A 16,997-nucleotide genomic window follows, 5' to 3' on the forward strand; every position below is an offset into this window, starting at 1 on the left:
TACGATTTTATTGCAGGAAGGTTCTCCGACAGGTTTATTTCACTATGGTTATGTTGCACATCACTCACGGTTTCTGTCTAACTTAGGTGTCTGCCTATTCAAATTATGTTGGTTTAATATTGATGTGGGACGTTTACTGTGCCGGCTTTTAGACCATGGTTTTGTGATAAGCAAACCAAGTTTTTTTTGGGGTCGTTCTATTTATGTTTCAGGTATGGATCACTGGACATGTTTCTTTTGACCAAGGCTTTAAACAATGTTCAACTCGTGTCCTGCAGGTCTAGCAGGTTGTGCATCGGGGTTTTCTTGGCAAGGTTGCAGAAATTACAGTATTAGAATTAAATCATGTATGCTTTTACACTTGTATGTACATTGGATCTGCAACAGGTTTGGTACGAGCAAAGAGCGGGATTCCAAGTAATGTCTTTTTGTGTGTTGTAGGCCTCATGTGGCTGGTTCGTAGCAGGGGTTGGTCGAATTCATCCTGACCATCTACTCAGTGCTTGTTAGAAGATTAATACTGTCCACATCCCAAAACTTCACTTGGCCATCTTCACCAGAAACCAAAAAGCGGTTTTGGATTGTGTCAAACTGCACAACACCGGTAGATTTCTTTCTGAATCCATTGTATGTTCTCTTAATGGCTCAAAGAAGTTTTGCTATTTCCCTTCATTATAATAGGTGCCAGCAGTGTATATACCAAGTTAAGGCAGTGTGCAGTTGGTGTAGTTACATCCATTACATACAATACATATCTCAGTTTGGTATATATCTCAGATACGCCATAGTATGAATCAAACTCTGTCACGAGCCATTTCCACGGACCATCTAACAATAGGTTCCTTATCACACTCAAATATTGTTTCTAGTAATGGTTTGCACTTGAGTTTTCCAGCTCTGTTTTTGCTTCTTCAGAATCTCCATTTCTGATGGCATCACCACCCAGTTTTACATCTGGTGTGATACATATGGTCCTCTCACAAAAGTTAAGAGGAAATTCGGGATTTGTTCCAGCATAAGCTTTAGTAAGGATGCCAGAACCCAATTTCTTCACTTTCTCAGATGCTGCAATAACACCAGCATCCACGCCCACAGGAGCATGAGAATATATTTGAAGGCTACCATCATCATGTAAGACAAGACAGTGAATTTTATCCTTTGATAGCGGTTTGTATGCAGTCATTCCAACTATAGGGGAGGCTGAACCCACTGAATGCTTCATACTTAGAGCAAGTACAGCATGTTCCTCCAGGGACACCGCGAGTGCAGAATTTGATTTCACAGTTGATAGGCAAACAAATAATCCATTTCCAGCCAATAATTCTTTCCAATGATGTACTCCAGCAGGCCGCATCTTACTTTCGTGCTCCTCAAATATAGAAGACATCTCTACTAGGGAGGCTGCATCTTTTTTCTTGATTATTCTATTGTAAAAATGATCAATAGTATTTGGAATATGTCATGTAGCATAAGAGCTAGTGTAGGATTAGGACCTCTTTGTAAGAACAACATGTAATGTCACATTTTAGTATCAATGCTCATTCTCATGGATAAATACTAGCAATGTATTGATATGGAAATGGTTCTTTATTGATTTTCATGGAAAGTTATGAATGAGAATGTAGTTGACTGTATGAAATGTTATGAATGAAAATGTAGTTGACTGTATGAAATGTTATGAATGAAAATATATGGGTTTTGGATATTTGATTATAAAATGGATAATTGAGAAGTTGGTTTATAAAATGGAAAGGATTTTTAGGCATAATCCAAAACTAACTTAAATATCTATTTAAATAATAATAACAAATCAGTAAAAACCAAATTAAAAATCAAATTAATTTATAATTCATTTAAAATTACTTGGATATCAACTCTAACATTCATTTGGGAATAAAAATCGATTAGAGTTTTAATCATTAGCAAAAATAAACAATTAAGATTAAATCGACAATTGGAATTAAACTTAATTTGAGATTAAAATCAAATTAAAAATAAAGAAGAGTCAAGATATTAAAATCCATTTTATACTGATGAATGTATGCAAATGCAAAAATAAAAGAAAAAATGGAAAAATTTCAGGATCAAAATCGGGGTATGACAGTTGCCCCTATTTAAGCGTCTTCAACTAGAGAATATGAAGGAAGACACTCTTCATATGATCATAGTGGGAGATGATTAAATACTAAGAAGACCCGGATTTTGATCCTGAACCCCCATGACATGATGTGATATGCCATGATATGCCATGATATGCATGGATATGCATGGATGCATGGTTTTTTTTTTGTAATTTTCATCCGCTAGGGATATGATGGACCCTTGACAGGAGATGCTACTAGGCAGACCAATCTGTGGGGAATGCTGATGATCCACAGGGAGACAGAAAAATGGTAAGAAACAACTTGCTGGGGAGACAATCCTGCTGGAGAATCAGACACACACTGGGGAGTAATCCAAATGAGATTTGATAATCGACACTTAGAATACAAGGGATTTCGGTAGTGAGTTCACACATGACTTACTAAACCCGAATAAAGGAAAAGATGCTACAACAGGTTCATATATGACCTGACAACGCTGGGGAATAATCAAGGAGAAAACTCTTCATAACAGGTTTATGTATGACCTGACACCGGAATAAGGGTTCAACAACAGGTTCATACATGACCTGAATGGTATTGAACAAACAGAGAAAAAAATCTTCAGAGCAGGTTCAAGTATGACCTGACACCAGAATAAGAGTTCAACAACAGGTTTATACATGACCTGAATGGTATTGAACAAACAGAGAAAAAAACTTCAGTACAGGTTCAAGTATGACCTGACACCGGAATAAGGGTTCAACAACAGGTTCATACATGACCTGAATAGGATTGAACAAAGAATCTTCAGAGCGGGTTCAAGTATGACCGGACCCCGGAATAAAAACTCAACAACAGGTTCATACATGACCTGAATAGGATTGAACAAAGAATCTTCAGAGCAGGTTCAAGTATGACCGGACCCCGGAATAAAAACAATTGGACTTTGACCGTAAGCAGTGGACTACAACCAGCTTTTAACGGATTTTGCCAACAACAATTGGACTTGAAAATGACCGTGAAAACCAGATGTTGGTTTAGGGATACCAAAGACAAGCTGGAAATAGAGGTCAAAGGATCTAGGATCGACAACAAGACCTGGGTTAATGCAAAATGAGCACGAAGTACATTTCGGCTATGCATGATTTGAATTTCCTTTTATGCATGATATATGAATGATCATGATTATGAGAATGTTGACACTGGGCAGACTGGGAGTTTGTAAAGGCTTTTTATGGAAGCTCATGATTCCTCAACACCGAGAACTCAACCAAATATTTGTGATAGATGTTGTCAAAGGAGAATTCTATCCAGCTTGATAGTCACAACTTAGCCAACAGATGCTTTTGTAGGATTAATGAATCGTGCTAGCATAATTTTCGGGCACTCGTCTTAAACTCGATAGTTGTTGACGTATGGCAGAATTTGTTTGAACAGTTTGAAAGCACGAAGAAAGAGGTTCTGCCCCTCTGTGGCTCATCTTGCCCCAGTTTGTTGAGACTTTGGCAATGTTAACCTTGAGAGTGGGTTTGGAAACAACCTGCCATGAGACTACCTCGAGATGGCTTGCCCCAAGCGTTTGTAACTTGCAGCGGTCCGAACTTGACTAACCAAATGCTGGAATGGCAGACTCTTGGTTGAATGCCCTTTGGATAGTTGGACTCATTGAGCTCTGAGGTGGCTTGCCCCGGTCTAAGTATTGAAGCAAATTACTCTTGGCTAACTGAACCTTGGAGTGATTGGACTTACTGAGCTCTGAGGTGGCTTGCCCCGGTCTAATTCTTGAAGCAGATTACTCTTGGCTAGATGACCCTTAGGGTGATTAGCTCGAATTAACTGATGCTCAAAGTGATTTGCCCTTGACTAGACTTCTTTCACTCCATCAAGTTCCTCAACTGCGTATTGAATTTCTTTGATGCTAAGTGTTGACTCGCAAATAAGATTGTTCATTCAAAAATGGTAATTTTAATTCAATGCTTATGCAAAAATTTGAAATCAAAGTTTATTGATATGAACGGGTGAAATACAGTGAACGAGTCGTTAATAAGAACACAATGGTGATCGAGTCATTCACAGTATGCAAATTGGTGCTATCAAATGATTAACAAAAATCGTTTGGAGTCAAGTTAACACAACCTTGTTATAGTATGCTTTAAAAATAAACCCTGCCTCAATTAGGTCTTTTAAGGGTTGTAACGTGGTCTGGTTCGCGGTTTCTTGAAACAAAAGGATATAAGGCTCAAAATTTGTTTTTTACCCACCCCTTCTTCTTGATGATCTCCAGTTCCTATGTTCAGTTAATTCGATACACTCATTCAACTTCCAAGCGGGTTCGAAGGTGTGATGGGAATTCAAGACGGATTTTCTTGAAATGGCAGTCCCCTTATTTTGTTTTTGTCGAGGATTTAATGACCTCCTTTGATTGATTTATTTTATCCCTAATTTTGCCTGGACCGCTTCTTTGAAGCTTTTGGTCCATCGGGATGCCCTAACTTTTGCCTAAGTCATTTTGTGGTATTTGACTTAGCGGGCCCTTTTTATTTTTTAAAGGTGTTGACTGCCACATTATTGGTGGATAAGGATCAACCAACACTAATTTTAGCTTTTCTTAGCTTCTTCGACACTTCAACATGTGCGCGAAGGATAACATGTGGTTGAACCTAACTGGAGGGTGTACATATGGACGATTTTTTTTGAAAGATCGAATGCATGATCAAACTATCTAAACACAACTACCCTGCCCCAGGTTAAGATTAAGGGTTTTAGATCCGAAATAAACACCAACTTCTAGGCTCAAAGTGGCTGTCTAGGGATTAACATCCTTATCACTCCAGTGTTTGGGGATTTGAAACAATGCCTTACATCATCGACAAGGTTTACTCAAAAGCATACCACAACAATTTCAGGTGTTTTGTTTTCATCATCCTCCCTCCAATCTTTGTTAACACAACGGTTTGATAAACAAAAGTGAATGAGAGGAGTATTTTTGTTTTTTTAACATAAATGAAAAACGAGTGAATACGAATGGATTAATTCAAAAGATGCATAAACATTTCATTAATCCTACCAATTCAAAGAAAACAACAATGCTTAAAAGCAATTAACAGTCAACATGCAAAGAAACTACAAAAGAAATGCTGAAACAGCCAAATGATTGCCAGCTTTAGGGAATGACTTCTTCAATCTTGATCCATTAACTTAGGGGGACACCCCTTGAGATCTTCGCACTTATCCGGTCGATGGGTTAAAATTTACCACCAAGCTTCCTTCTTGAAAGGCTATGTACCTGTTGTCAATCAGCTGCTGTACTTTGGCTTTGAAAGCGTCACAGTCTTCAGTTAAGTGCCCTTCTGATCCGGCATGATATCCACATTTCTCATTTGGGTTATACCCGGGTGGGTAAGGTTGCGGAACCGGCTTAAGAGACTTGGGAACCACCAACGAGTTTTGAATCAGAGGTTGTAGGAGTTGGCTATATGTCATGAAGACTGGATGTCGAGGATCATTTCTTCTTTCCAAGTTATTTTGAAGCCTATGCTGCTTTTGATATCTCGGGCCTTGGGCTTGTTGATTTGGATGAGGAGCAAACCAGGATTGTTGGCAATGAAGACTAGAAGGTGGTGGTTGCTGGTACAACATTTTGGGCATTGCTAACTGCTCATTTTCAGCCACTTGAAGGTTGGGATCAAAAAGTTTTTTGACATTGGCAGGATGATCTTCAAATTCTTTTCCTTCAATCTCATCGTTGAACGCAACCCTCTTAGATCCACTACTCACTTCCCCTTTTCTTTCATTGGTATGGGCCGTGACGTTGGAAATCCAAGGCGGTATCTCAATGCTCTTACCAGGAAATAATGATAGTTCATTAGCCATATCCCTGACATCTTCCTTGTGGTACAAAACCTTGAGGGGTCTCAAGGGTCCTTTCCCTTTCTCATTACCTGGCCCAGAAATCAAGGTATATGTACCTGAGCCTTCCTCCTTGAGTGTTGGTGACCTTATGTCAATCAATCCTTGCAGCTTGAGCTTAAAACTCTTGCATTCCTCGATGGAGTGCCCCATTGTCCCAGTATGGTATTCACACTTGACCTTCGGATGATCTTCTTCAAAGATTAAGCTCTTTTTGTTAATCAACCCTCGCACCAAGGCTTTCAACGCTAAGCAAGAATCCAGTTCATGTCCCAATGCTCCTTTATGGAATTCACATGTTGCATTTGGATTGTACCATGACAGGTATGGTGACACAGGTCTTAGAGCTCAAGGGGTCACCAAAGCATTTTGGATCAGTTGCGGATAGAGCTTGCTATATGGCACCGGAATCGAGTCATTGTGATCCTTGTTCCTCTTGTTCTGATTCTGATTTTTGTTCTGAACCCGACTTTGGTGACTTTGAGGAGCAATAGCCAGAGGATGTTGATGATGACGTCTTGAGGGAGGTCCATATACTGGTAAATGAGGAGTTGCCACATAGAATTTCCCTTGACTTGGGGTAACACCAGATGGATGTGGCGTAGTAGCTCTCTTTGTTGCAGCAGCGTATATTGGGTGACCCTCTTTTCCCAACAAGACTTGCAGAGTTTCCAAGACCCATCTCATTTGGCTCTTCAAAAGATTAAGTTCCTCCTTCAGTGCTTCTTGGCTTTTCCTTAGCCCGTCCATCCTCTCCTGAGACATGGTTCTTTGTTCTTCGGTATGTCAGGAATCACTTTGCTTCACGGACAAAAGATGGATGAGTTTTTTTTGGTATTTTGTCTGGAAAATGACATGCATTATGATGCGATGCAAATGCAATGGAATGAGAATGAATGCAATGCAAGCCATGCACATTTGTTTTTTTCATACGCGGGTTCAAAAGTCTGAGGTACTGATGAATCAGATTGCTCTCCAAGAATAGGTTCTCACCGGGTATGATCTAGGGTTACAAAGGTTCCTAGAGTCATGGATCCATTAGACTGTTTGCTACCTGCAGCAACTTACTTGCCGGGCATCAACTCCATCTAAAGAATCTACTCTAAGTGAGGTTCTCGCATCGATCCAACGAGAAATACATCTCGCAGACCCACACTACGCAACCATCTTTCCTAGTTGGTCAAAGAACTAAGGTTCTACAAATGGTTCTCAGAGTCATGGATCCTAAAGAAAATATCGAGGCTTACGGCAACTTACTTGCCGAGCGACAACATCCTCTCAAGAATCTACTCTAAGTGAGGTTCTCGTACCGACCCAACAAGAAATACATCTCGCGGACCCGCACTACTCAACCTCGTCCTATCTTATGTTTTTACTCGAGACTCGGGTAAAAAGTCTTTCCCACATGGTTTGCAATTAGAGTATCCAAGTACCAAACCATAATCGAATCAATACAACAGATATATCAATATAATAATAAAGATAATAAAAAGCAACAAATAAGGGAAAAGCCACAAAAATTAAACAAACAAAGGCACACAAACGTCCTAACTAGGCTTGACTCACTTAGGGATTGTCATTCCCCAGCAGAGTCGCCATCTGTCGCACCTCGGAAAAAAATAGGGATACGACTACAAAGCGAAACGCGATTGCACGCTCGCAATGATGGACTGAACAGAGTCGCCACCGAACTTTATTTATTTCTAAAAAGGAAAGGGGAAATATCGATAAAACCCAGGACAAAAGAAAGGATAAGATATGGTCATCGCAACCAATATCAGGGTTCGGGAGTCGATTACGCAAGGGGAAGGTATTAGCACCCCTCACGTCCGTTGTACTCAACGGGAACCATTAGGTCAGTTGTGTGCGTTAATGTTAGTTAAATATGTTAGGCTTTTCAATTTATTAGGTGGGAAAGAAAGAATATAAGAGGGAAGAAATGTTTTTGGATTTTTGACGAAAGGACTAAACCTAAGTTTTTTATTAGTGGGCCTGACAAGATTTACAAATCCTGCTCCTACGTATCTCAAAAGAGAAATCAAGGCTTACGTAGTTCTGGGTAGAAAAATGTTTGTTTGTTGGTCAATTTTAGCGAAAGCTATACTGTATTAATCGACGAAAACATTGTTTTACCCAAAACAGATGAGGAGTGGACGCGTACCACACATCGAACGGATTTATAAATCTACATTCGGAAAAGCGTCATTTATCTCTACTCAACAATCGTGGCCGAAACATTGTTTTGCATCATCTTAAGACAATATATCTTTCATTTATGAAAACTGTTTTTTTTATTAATCGCACGGCGGCGAGAAAGAATTTGATTGGTTGGATGTATTTTGAATGATGGCGAGAACTTGGATGAGCGAGATATACATCTCGAATCCTAGCCTCAGGAGTGCATGGTATACACCATGTTCCATTTCCATCTTTATTGAAAGAGTATTAAGGTATGAATTAGGTATTTTGAAGTTTGAAAGACGAGTACTTGTGACCTACAAGCTCTTACAGCTTGGGTCTAATACTCGGGACTACGTCTGGACATTCCACCCAGGCAGTCTGTTTCTTTCGAATATTGCTAAGAAAATGATTCGGATATTTATGAATGTTTTGGAGGGAAGACGAATATTTATGGATTGCAAGCTCTTACAGCTTGAGCCTAATATTCGGGATTACGACTGGATATTCCCTCCAGGTAATCTTTTTCTTCCAACTTTATTAAGAAGAGGTTTTGAATCTTGGAGAGAAGACGAATATTTATGGCTTACAAGCTCTTACAGCTTGAGCCTAATATTCAGGATTACGACTGGATATTACATCCAGGCAATCTTTTTCTTCCAATTTTATTTAGAAAACAATTTGAATATTTGGAATGTTAAGAGAAGACGAATATTTATGGCTTGCAAGCTCTTACAGCTTGGGCCTAATATTCGGGATTACGACTGGATATTACATCCAGGAAATCTTTTTCTTCCAACTTTATTTAGAAAACAATTTGAATATTTGGAATGTTAAGAGAAGACGAATATTTATGGCTTGCAAGCTCTTACAGCTTGGGCCTAATATTCGGGATTACGACTGGACATTCCATCCAGGTAACCTTTTTCTTCCAACTTTATTTAGAAGGTGATTTGAGGTATTTACGGATATTTTGGCGAGAAGACGAATATTTATGACTTACAAGCTCTTACAGCTTGAGCCTAATATTCGGGATTACGACTGGACATTCCATCCAGGTAACCTTTTTCTTCCAATTTTATTAAGAAAATGATTTTTGAATATTAGAGTTTAAAGAGAAGACGAATATTAACGGCTTGCAAGCTCTTACAGCTTGAGCCCAATATTCGGGATTACGACTGGACATTCCATCCAGGTAACCTTTTCTTCACGTTTTACTTAGAAAATGATTTGAATATTAGAGAGAAGACGAATATTAACGGCTTGCAAGCTCTTACAGCTTGAGCCTAATATTCGGGATTACGACTGGACATTCCATCCAGGTAATCTTTTTCTTCACATTTTACTTAGAAAATGATTTGAATATTAGAGAGAAGACGAATATTAACGGCTTGCAAGCTCTTACAGCTTGAGCCTAATATTCGGGATTACGACTGGACATTCCATCCAGGTAATCTTTTTCTTCACATTTATTTTATTAAAAGAGATACATTTGGATAGAAAGATTAATGTGAATGTTTGAGGTGTTGGTCAATTAAATTGACATGGCGCATGAGTTCGTGGAGAATATGTCCAAAAGTAAGTTGGACGAAATAAAAAATAAAAATAAATACATAAACAAAATATTTACGGCACATTAAAAATTTAAAATTGGAAAGAATAAAATAGCAAGCACAAAAAATGAAAATAAATAGAAATATGCTATTTCCAAGTATCGAACTCATCTCATCCCACTAAAGAAAGATGAAACTGCTTTCTCCACTCAACCACCTATGGTTATTCATTATCTTAATAACAACTTAAATATATATAAGCAAGCATAGATAAAGATAAGTTTAAAATAAAAAACTAGCTAAAACAATATGGGCTGTTTAAACTAATGGGCTACTAAAGCCCACAAGAATGGTGAGAGGGAAGTGAAACATCAACCCTAGCCGCCTACTGCAAGGGAATATGTGGGAACGGCAACGGTCACGTGAAAAATTTGAAAGGCACAGGAGAATCAAATGAAACAGTCAACTTTGGGTTCTGAAAAAGGCACTATCATTAATGGCTTTAAAGCCTTGATAAAGTAGCCTACAAATAAATTAACAAATGGTGAAAATAGAATCTTTCCCCTCCGCCTCCTACTCGTCTCTCTCTCTGCTAAGAAATGCTCATTTCTCTTGCACATCATTTAAACTCATTTTCGAACAACAATAAGGAATCAGCGACATGACGGTAACGCGAACACGCAGGGAAAACAAACTTGAAGCTATATTAATAGTGAAACAAATCGAAGGTGAAACTAACCAGTTGCAGCTTGGATTGATCGATGAAAATGGAGGTAATGCTTTTCCTCACTATTGCTTTGGTTTCTGTTTTCTCTACTTCTTTTCGTCAAAGCCCTCTTGTTACCGCCTCCTTGCCGTTTTCTAATCCTAGGGGTTTTTCTCTCCTTTTTGAACAGCAGCCGCTAATACTCTTCTCTAAGGTTTTTTTCTTTCAAGCCGTCCTCCCCTTCTCTCGGAATCGCTCTCATCTATTTATGCCAGGCGGATTAGGGTTTCGTTTGGTGTATAAAGGTTCAAAGGAGAAAGCTTTCAGAAGTGCTTTTTGATGCTCAGAAGTGCTTTTCCTACCTGATGATAGATTTCGAAACGGTAATTTTGAACTTAGCTTTCTTCTTCTGACTTGTCTTAATTCCATTTGGGGATATTTCTGAATTTTCTACAGCTTGGTAATTATTGTTTACTGCAGTAACATTGAAGATTCCAAAATCCTTCCCGTTCTTTAACACAGCTCTGGTTTTGGTAGACTGATATGATAGAGTGGCTCTTAGTATGAAAATTACGATTTTATTGCAGGAAGGTTCTCCGACAGGTTTATTTCACTATGGTTATGTTGCACATCACTCACGGTTTCTGTCTAACTTAGGTGTCTGCCTATTCAAATTATGTTGGTTTAATATTGATGTGGGACGTTTACTGTGCCGGCTTTTAGACCATGGTTTTGTGATAAGCAAACCAAGTTTTTTTTTGGGGTCGTTCTGTTTATGTTTCAGGTATGGATCACTGGACATGTTTCTTTTGACCAAGGCTTTAAACAATGTTCAACTCGTGTCCTGCAGGTCTAGCAGGTTGTGCATCGGGGTTTTCTTGGCAAGGTTGCAGAAATTACAGTATTAGAATTAAATCATGTATGCTTTTACACTTGTATGTACATTGGATCTGCAACAGGTTTGGTACGAGCAAAGAGCGGGATTCCAAGTAATGTCTTTTTGTGTGTTGTAGGCCTCATGTGGCTGGTTCGTAGCAGGGGTTGGTCGAATTCATCCTGACCATCTGCTCAGTGCTTGTTAGAAGATTAATACTGTCCACATCCCAAAACTTCACTTGGCCATCTTCACCAGAAACCAAAAAGCGGTTTTGGATTGTGTCAAACTGCACAACACCGGTAGATTTCTTTCTGAATCCATTGTATGTTCTCTTAATGGCTCAAATAAGTTTTGCTATTTCCCTTCATTATAATAGGTGCCAGCAGAGTATATACCAAGTTAAGGCAGTGTGCAGTTGGTGTAGTTACATCCATTACATACAATACATATCTCAGTTTGGTATATATCTCAGATACGCCATAGTATGAATCAAACTCTGTCACGAGCCATTTCCACGGACCATCTAACAATAGGTTCCTTATCACACTCAAATATTGTTTCTAGTAATGGTTTGCACTTGAGTTTTCCAGCTCTGTTTTTGCTTCTTCAGAATCTCCATTTCTGATGGCATCACCACCCAGTTTTACATCTGGTGTGATACATATGGTCCTCTCACAAAAGTTAAGAGGAAATTCGGGATTTGTTCCAGCATAAGCTTTAGTAAGGATGCCAGAACCCAATTTCTTCACTTTCTCAGATGCTGCAATAACACCAGCATCCACGCCCACAGGAGCATGAGAATATATTTGAAGGCTACCATCATCATGTAAGACAAGACAGTGAATTTTATCCTTTGATAGCGGTTTGTATGCAGTCATTCCAACTATAGGGGAGGCTGAACCCACTGAATGCTTCATACTTAGAGCAAGTACAACATGTTCCTCCAGGGACACCGCGAGTGCAGAATTTGATTTCACAGTTGATAAGCAAACAAATAATCCATTTCCAGCCAATAATTCTTTCCAATGATGTACTCCAGCAGGCCGCATCTTACTTTCGTGCTCCTCAAATATAGAAGACATCTCTACTAGGGAGGCTGCATCTTTTTTCTTGATTATTCTATTGTAAAAATGATCAATAGTATTTGGAATATGTCATGTAGCATAAGATCTAGTGTAGGATTAGGACCTCTTTGTAAGAACAACATGTAATGTCACATTTTAGTATCAATGCTCATTCTCATGGATAAATACTAGCAATGTATTGATATGGAAATGGTTCTTTATTGATTTTCATGGAAAGTTATGAATGAGAATGTAGTTGACTGTATGAAATGTTATGAATGAAAATGTAGTTGACTGTATGAAATGTTATGAATGAAAATATATGGGTTTTGGATATTTGATTATAAAATGGATAATTGAGAAGTTGGTTTATAAAATGGAAAGGATTTTTAGGCATAATCCAAAACTAACTTAAATATCTATTTAAATAATAATAACAAATCAGTAAAAACCAAATTAAAAATCAAATTAATTTATAATTCATTTAAAATTACTTGGATATCAACTCTAACATTCATTTGGGAATAAAAATCGATTAGAGTTTTAATCATTAGCAAAAATAAACAATTAAGATTAAATCGACAATTGGAATTAAACTTAATTTGAGATTAAAATCAAATTAAAAATAAAGAAGAGTCAAGATATTAAAATCCATTTTATACTGATGAATGTATGCAAATGCAAAAATAAAAGAAAAAATGGAAAAATTTCAGGATCAAAATCGGGGTATGACAATTATCTTTTTGTAAAATGTCACTTGTGATGTAGTCTACAAGTTTTCTTATGCTTGAAAGGCCATGGAATTCATTGAGACATTATAGGTCATTTTCAGCCATTGAACACTTGAATTTTTCTAAGTTACATAACAAGTTTTTCATGCCATAACTTTGTGCTCAAACATCCAAATGCAACCTTTTTTGGCACATTGTAATCTTTGTTATGATGTCAACACATTACAAAAATAATGAGACCAAAAAGCCTCCTGAATAGGATGCCCCATTGGGTTGAACATGGTAACTTGGAACTAAAGAAATCGCCATTGCCCGAAATTTGAACCTCACTAATCTCAATTCCAAGCCAAATTAGCATGTGTTTTGGACCTAAACATGTTTAACCAAGTCTCAAGAAGTTAATTGACCTTTGAAACACATCATTTGGCTGAGTTTTGATGAGTTGCAAGTCACAATTTTTCACATTCTGATCAAATTCGTTTTGCACGAACTCAACATCATTTCACACATATTTGGATTAAAATACATTCACTATAAATAGAGGAAGCTACTGCATTCATTTCCAAGCTTTTGAGAGCCAAGAAATCTCTGCTGCAACTTGAAATTTACCAGAAAAACTCAACTATCGTGTTTTAAATTCCAACTTATTTCAACCCAATTTCTTGATTCCATTAGCATCTTCGGCATCCTCTGAAGCTTTTGCTACAATTCCCAAGCTCTGAGACCTTTTGAAGTGCTCTAACCAGATCGAGCTTCGTCAACTTTTGATCACCATTTGGACAAGGTAGTTCTGAGCATCATTTGAACTCAAACAAGTTACCACAATGTAGTCCTTCACTCTTTGATGTTTTCCCTTAACTTATCTGGTGTTGATTGATCGTGTTCATCATTTAATTTTTTTTTTCATGGCTTGCTTTCTTCTGAAACTTCCTTGAAATTCCCTTTACTCAATTTAGATAAATGAATTTGGAGCATAAGATTGAACTCGGGGTGAGAAGAGGATCACAATGGTGGTGGTCTTGTGTTCTGAATTTATCAAACGATGAAACTCCAGTGAGAGTCCATCGGAGAAGAGGACCTGAGTGTTCCATGTCGTTTGAATTTGGCCAGACATGTTGACAAACAAAATGTGTTCATTGGTTCATTTTGAATTGGATCCTGAGTGTTGGTTATGTTACATTCCTTTATGCGTCCTAACTTGAGGAGTGTTGGATCTGCCACGTCAATTAATGAGGCGTGATCCAATGCTCTGTGTTTTTCTGATTTTTAATTCTTTTTCTTTTATTATTTTTAATTGTTTTTTCTTTTAAAATTCATAGTAATTTTATTTTTCATCCCAAAAATCCCAAAATAATTTCTAAAATTCTCTTTTATTTTTCTTCATCTCATTTTTATTTTTCCATATTTTATTCCACGGATTTTGTATTTTTCATGAATTTTCTATTTTCTCTTTTGCTTTAATTGGTTTAAAATACTTTTCGTCATTTTTAAATTCTGAAAATTTTATTACATGCTTCTTATTTTATTTCCAACCTTCCATAATTTTCTTGGCCTTTAATTTGGTGTTTTGGAGGACCCTATGGATTTTTCATTTTATTTTTATTTTAAAATTCATTTAAAAATAATTTTGGTGCTTTTTATTACATTTAATTGCATTTTATACTTTGTGACCTTTGTGAACTTCTTTTGGCCTTGGATCATGATGGTTTGGATCATGAGTCTTATTAAACTCAATGGATCTTGGATGTTGATGGGGTGAAAACCCTAATCCACCAAAATAAATGATTTTGATGATGACTTGATCAAGTTTTTGGTCCAATTTGGGTGTTACCTCTCTTGTCCCTTTCTTCTTCATCTCTTTATTTTCCCTTTGATCAATTGGATGACTTGTGTCCATCTTGTTCATGATGTGTGGATTGGTGCTTGATGAACTTTCATCATTTCAAATCTACCTCCTAATTGATCATGGATTATGTAAGGTACTTTGGATTGATGCATAAGTTTGACCTAAGTGTCATGAAGTAAGGATTGAAGTAAAGGATCCTCCTCCTAGCCTTTGTGCTTGATCATTCCTTTTTTTTATGGCATGAATTTTGGAGAATGATTTACATATCACTTCTCTAGCATGTATTAACACTAACATTATTATTGACCGATCTCAGATAGTTGTGACTTCTATATAAGTCCAATTACAATTGCTTAACATAGCTTTAAATTTGTCCCAAAAGTAAGACATTTTTATAAGTGAGATTGTAAGTATCCTACTCCTCATGGTATTGTGTGAAAATATTGCTCCCTTTTCATTTATTAGAGCTAGTGGCATACTTGTTGATTTTATCCAAGTTGGAGCCCTTCTCATAATGATGTATGGGTTCCTGTTTTCCTGCTTATGGGTGAATAGCTGAGTGTTCTCCAAAAAATGACCAAACCATCTTTCATTTTTTATTACTAACATCATTTACTAACATTTTATTGTATTAACTTTTACTTCAATGTCATTTACTTTATGCTTTTATTTTATGTCATTTACTTTATACTTTATGTTTAGCATCCCATATCATATTATTTGTGATTATGTCATTTGTTCTTTGTCCATTTGGACTTTTCTTTCACATCCTTGTAAAAAAAATTAATAAAGAAAAACCTAAAAAGAATTTTGTTCCCTTTATCCATGAACTTGAGGTTACTATCCTTAGCATTGTTATGGAGTTATAGACTTGGATCTAGGACCTTGACCTTTGCTTTGGGAGATTTGAGACCTTGGGATTCATCTGGTACCTTTGACTTTAGACTTCTCTGTGAAGACTTGGCTTGGTTATTTTGGTTTCATTTGATGCATAATTATTCTTTACTTATTTGGCTTGCTTGAGGCTTAATCCAAAGGAGTGAATTCTTACTTGACTTATCTCACAAATCTTGCTATCTCTTGGGTAGATCTTTTCTCCCTGTCTTTTACTCTATGCTCTAGAATAGTCCCTTCTTCTTCTCTCTTTCTTTAATTTTCATAATCTTCTCCCTCTTTTCAAAAATCTTGTTGTATAACTTGAACCATTTTCTTAACAAACCTTGACTTTTGTCAAGTCATTTTCAAAAAAAAAAATCCTAATAAATGCTAATTCATCTTAAGTATATTCATACCAATTCCAAAATACTTAAGAAATGCATAACTCGTTTAATCCATTTTTGTGCCCTTTAGCAATTTTCCTTTTAAAACTTTTCTCAAAAGTTTAGACATGAGTCATTTCATATGTGATATATAATTCTCATATCTCCATAGCATTGATGATAATTATTTTTCATCTGTGAGAGCTAGTGGCATACTTGTTGATTTTATCAAAGTTGGAGCCCTTCTCATGATGACACAAAGTTCTCATACTTGTGGTGACTAGTTGATTATTCTCCTAAAAATGACAAAATATATTTTCAATAAAATGAATCTAAACAAACATCTTTTGATATTTTTACCATAAATTATGAGGTTTTGATCCTCCATTGCAGTTTGTTGGTACGTAGGCATGAGACTTCAAAGAGTCTTAGCAAACACAAAAATTAAGAAAAAACATTTATTTTCCCATCTCTCTAATCTTATTGCAAACAACACCCTTTTTAAACTAAAATGTACATATTTTCAAAGAGGTTCCCTTAGAGTACCATGGATATTTAGGGTATTATCACCTTCCCTTTGCATAACCAACCCCTAGACCCTTGTCTCTTTTATTAGTTTAATTTTTAAACTTCTTTGGACTTTGTTTGTATTTTTTCCCTTTTCCTTTGGAAACAATAAAAACATGGTGGCGACTCTTGATTTATAAAAGTTAATCAATACCTTAATCTCAAACATTTTACCACTATAATAAGTATGGGGTCCAATAAGACAAACAAGCAACAGAAGAAG

The 16,997-nt window shown here is 36.9% G+C and overlaps 1 long non-coding RNA gene across 1 annotated transcript; it reads left to right on the plus strand.

The window, feature by feature from the left end:
• Nucleotides 1-502: 502 nt before the first annotated feature.
• LOC127135530 (uncharacterized) lies at nt 503-12,503 on the plus strand. Its single transcript, XR_007808603.1, has 3 exons — nt 503-681; nt 11,684-11,840; nt 11,918-12,503. It is a non-coding gene; the product is annotated as an uncharacterized LOC127135530 (long non-coding RNA).
• Nucleotides 12,504-16,997: the final 4,494 nt, after the last annotated feature.

The sequence above is a fragment of the Lathyrus oleraceus genome, chromosome 4 (genome assembly GCF_024323335.1).
Source record: "Lathyrus oleraceus cultivar Zhongwan6 chromosome 4, CAAS_Psat_ZW6_1.0, whole genome shotgun sequence".
NCBI classification, from domain to species: domain Eukaryota; kingdom Viridiplantae; phylum Streptophyta; class Magnoliopsida; order Fabales; family Fabaceae; genus Lathyrus; species Lathyrus oleraceus.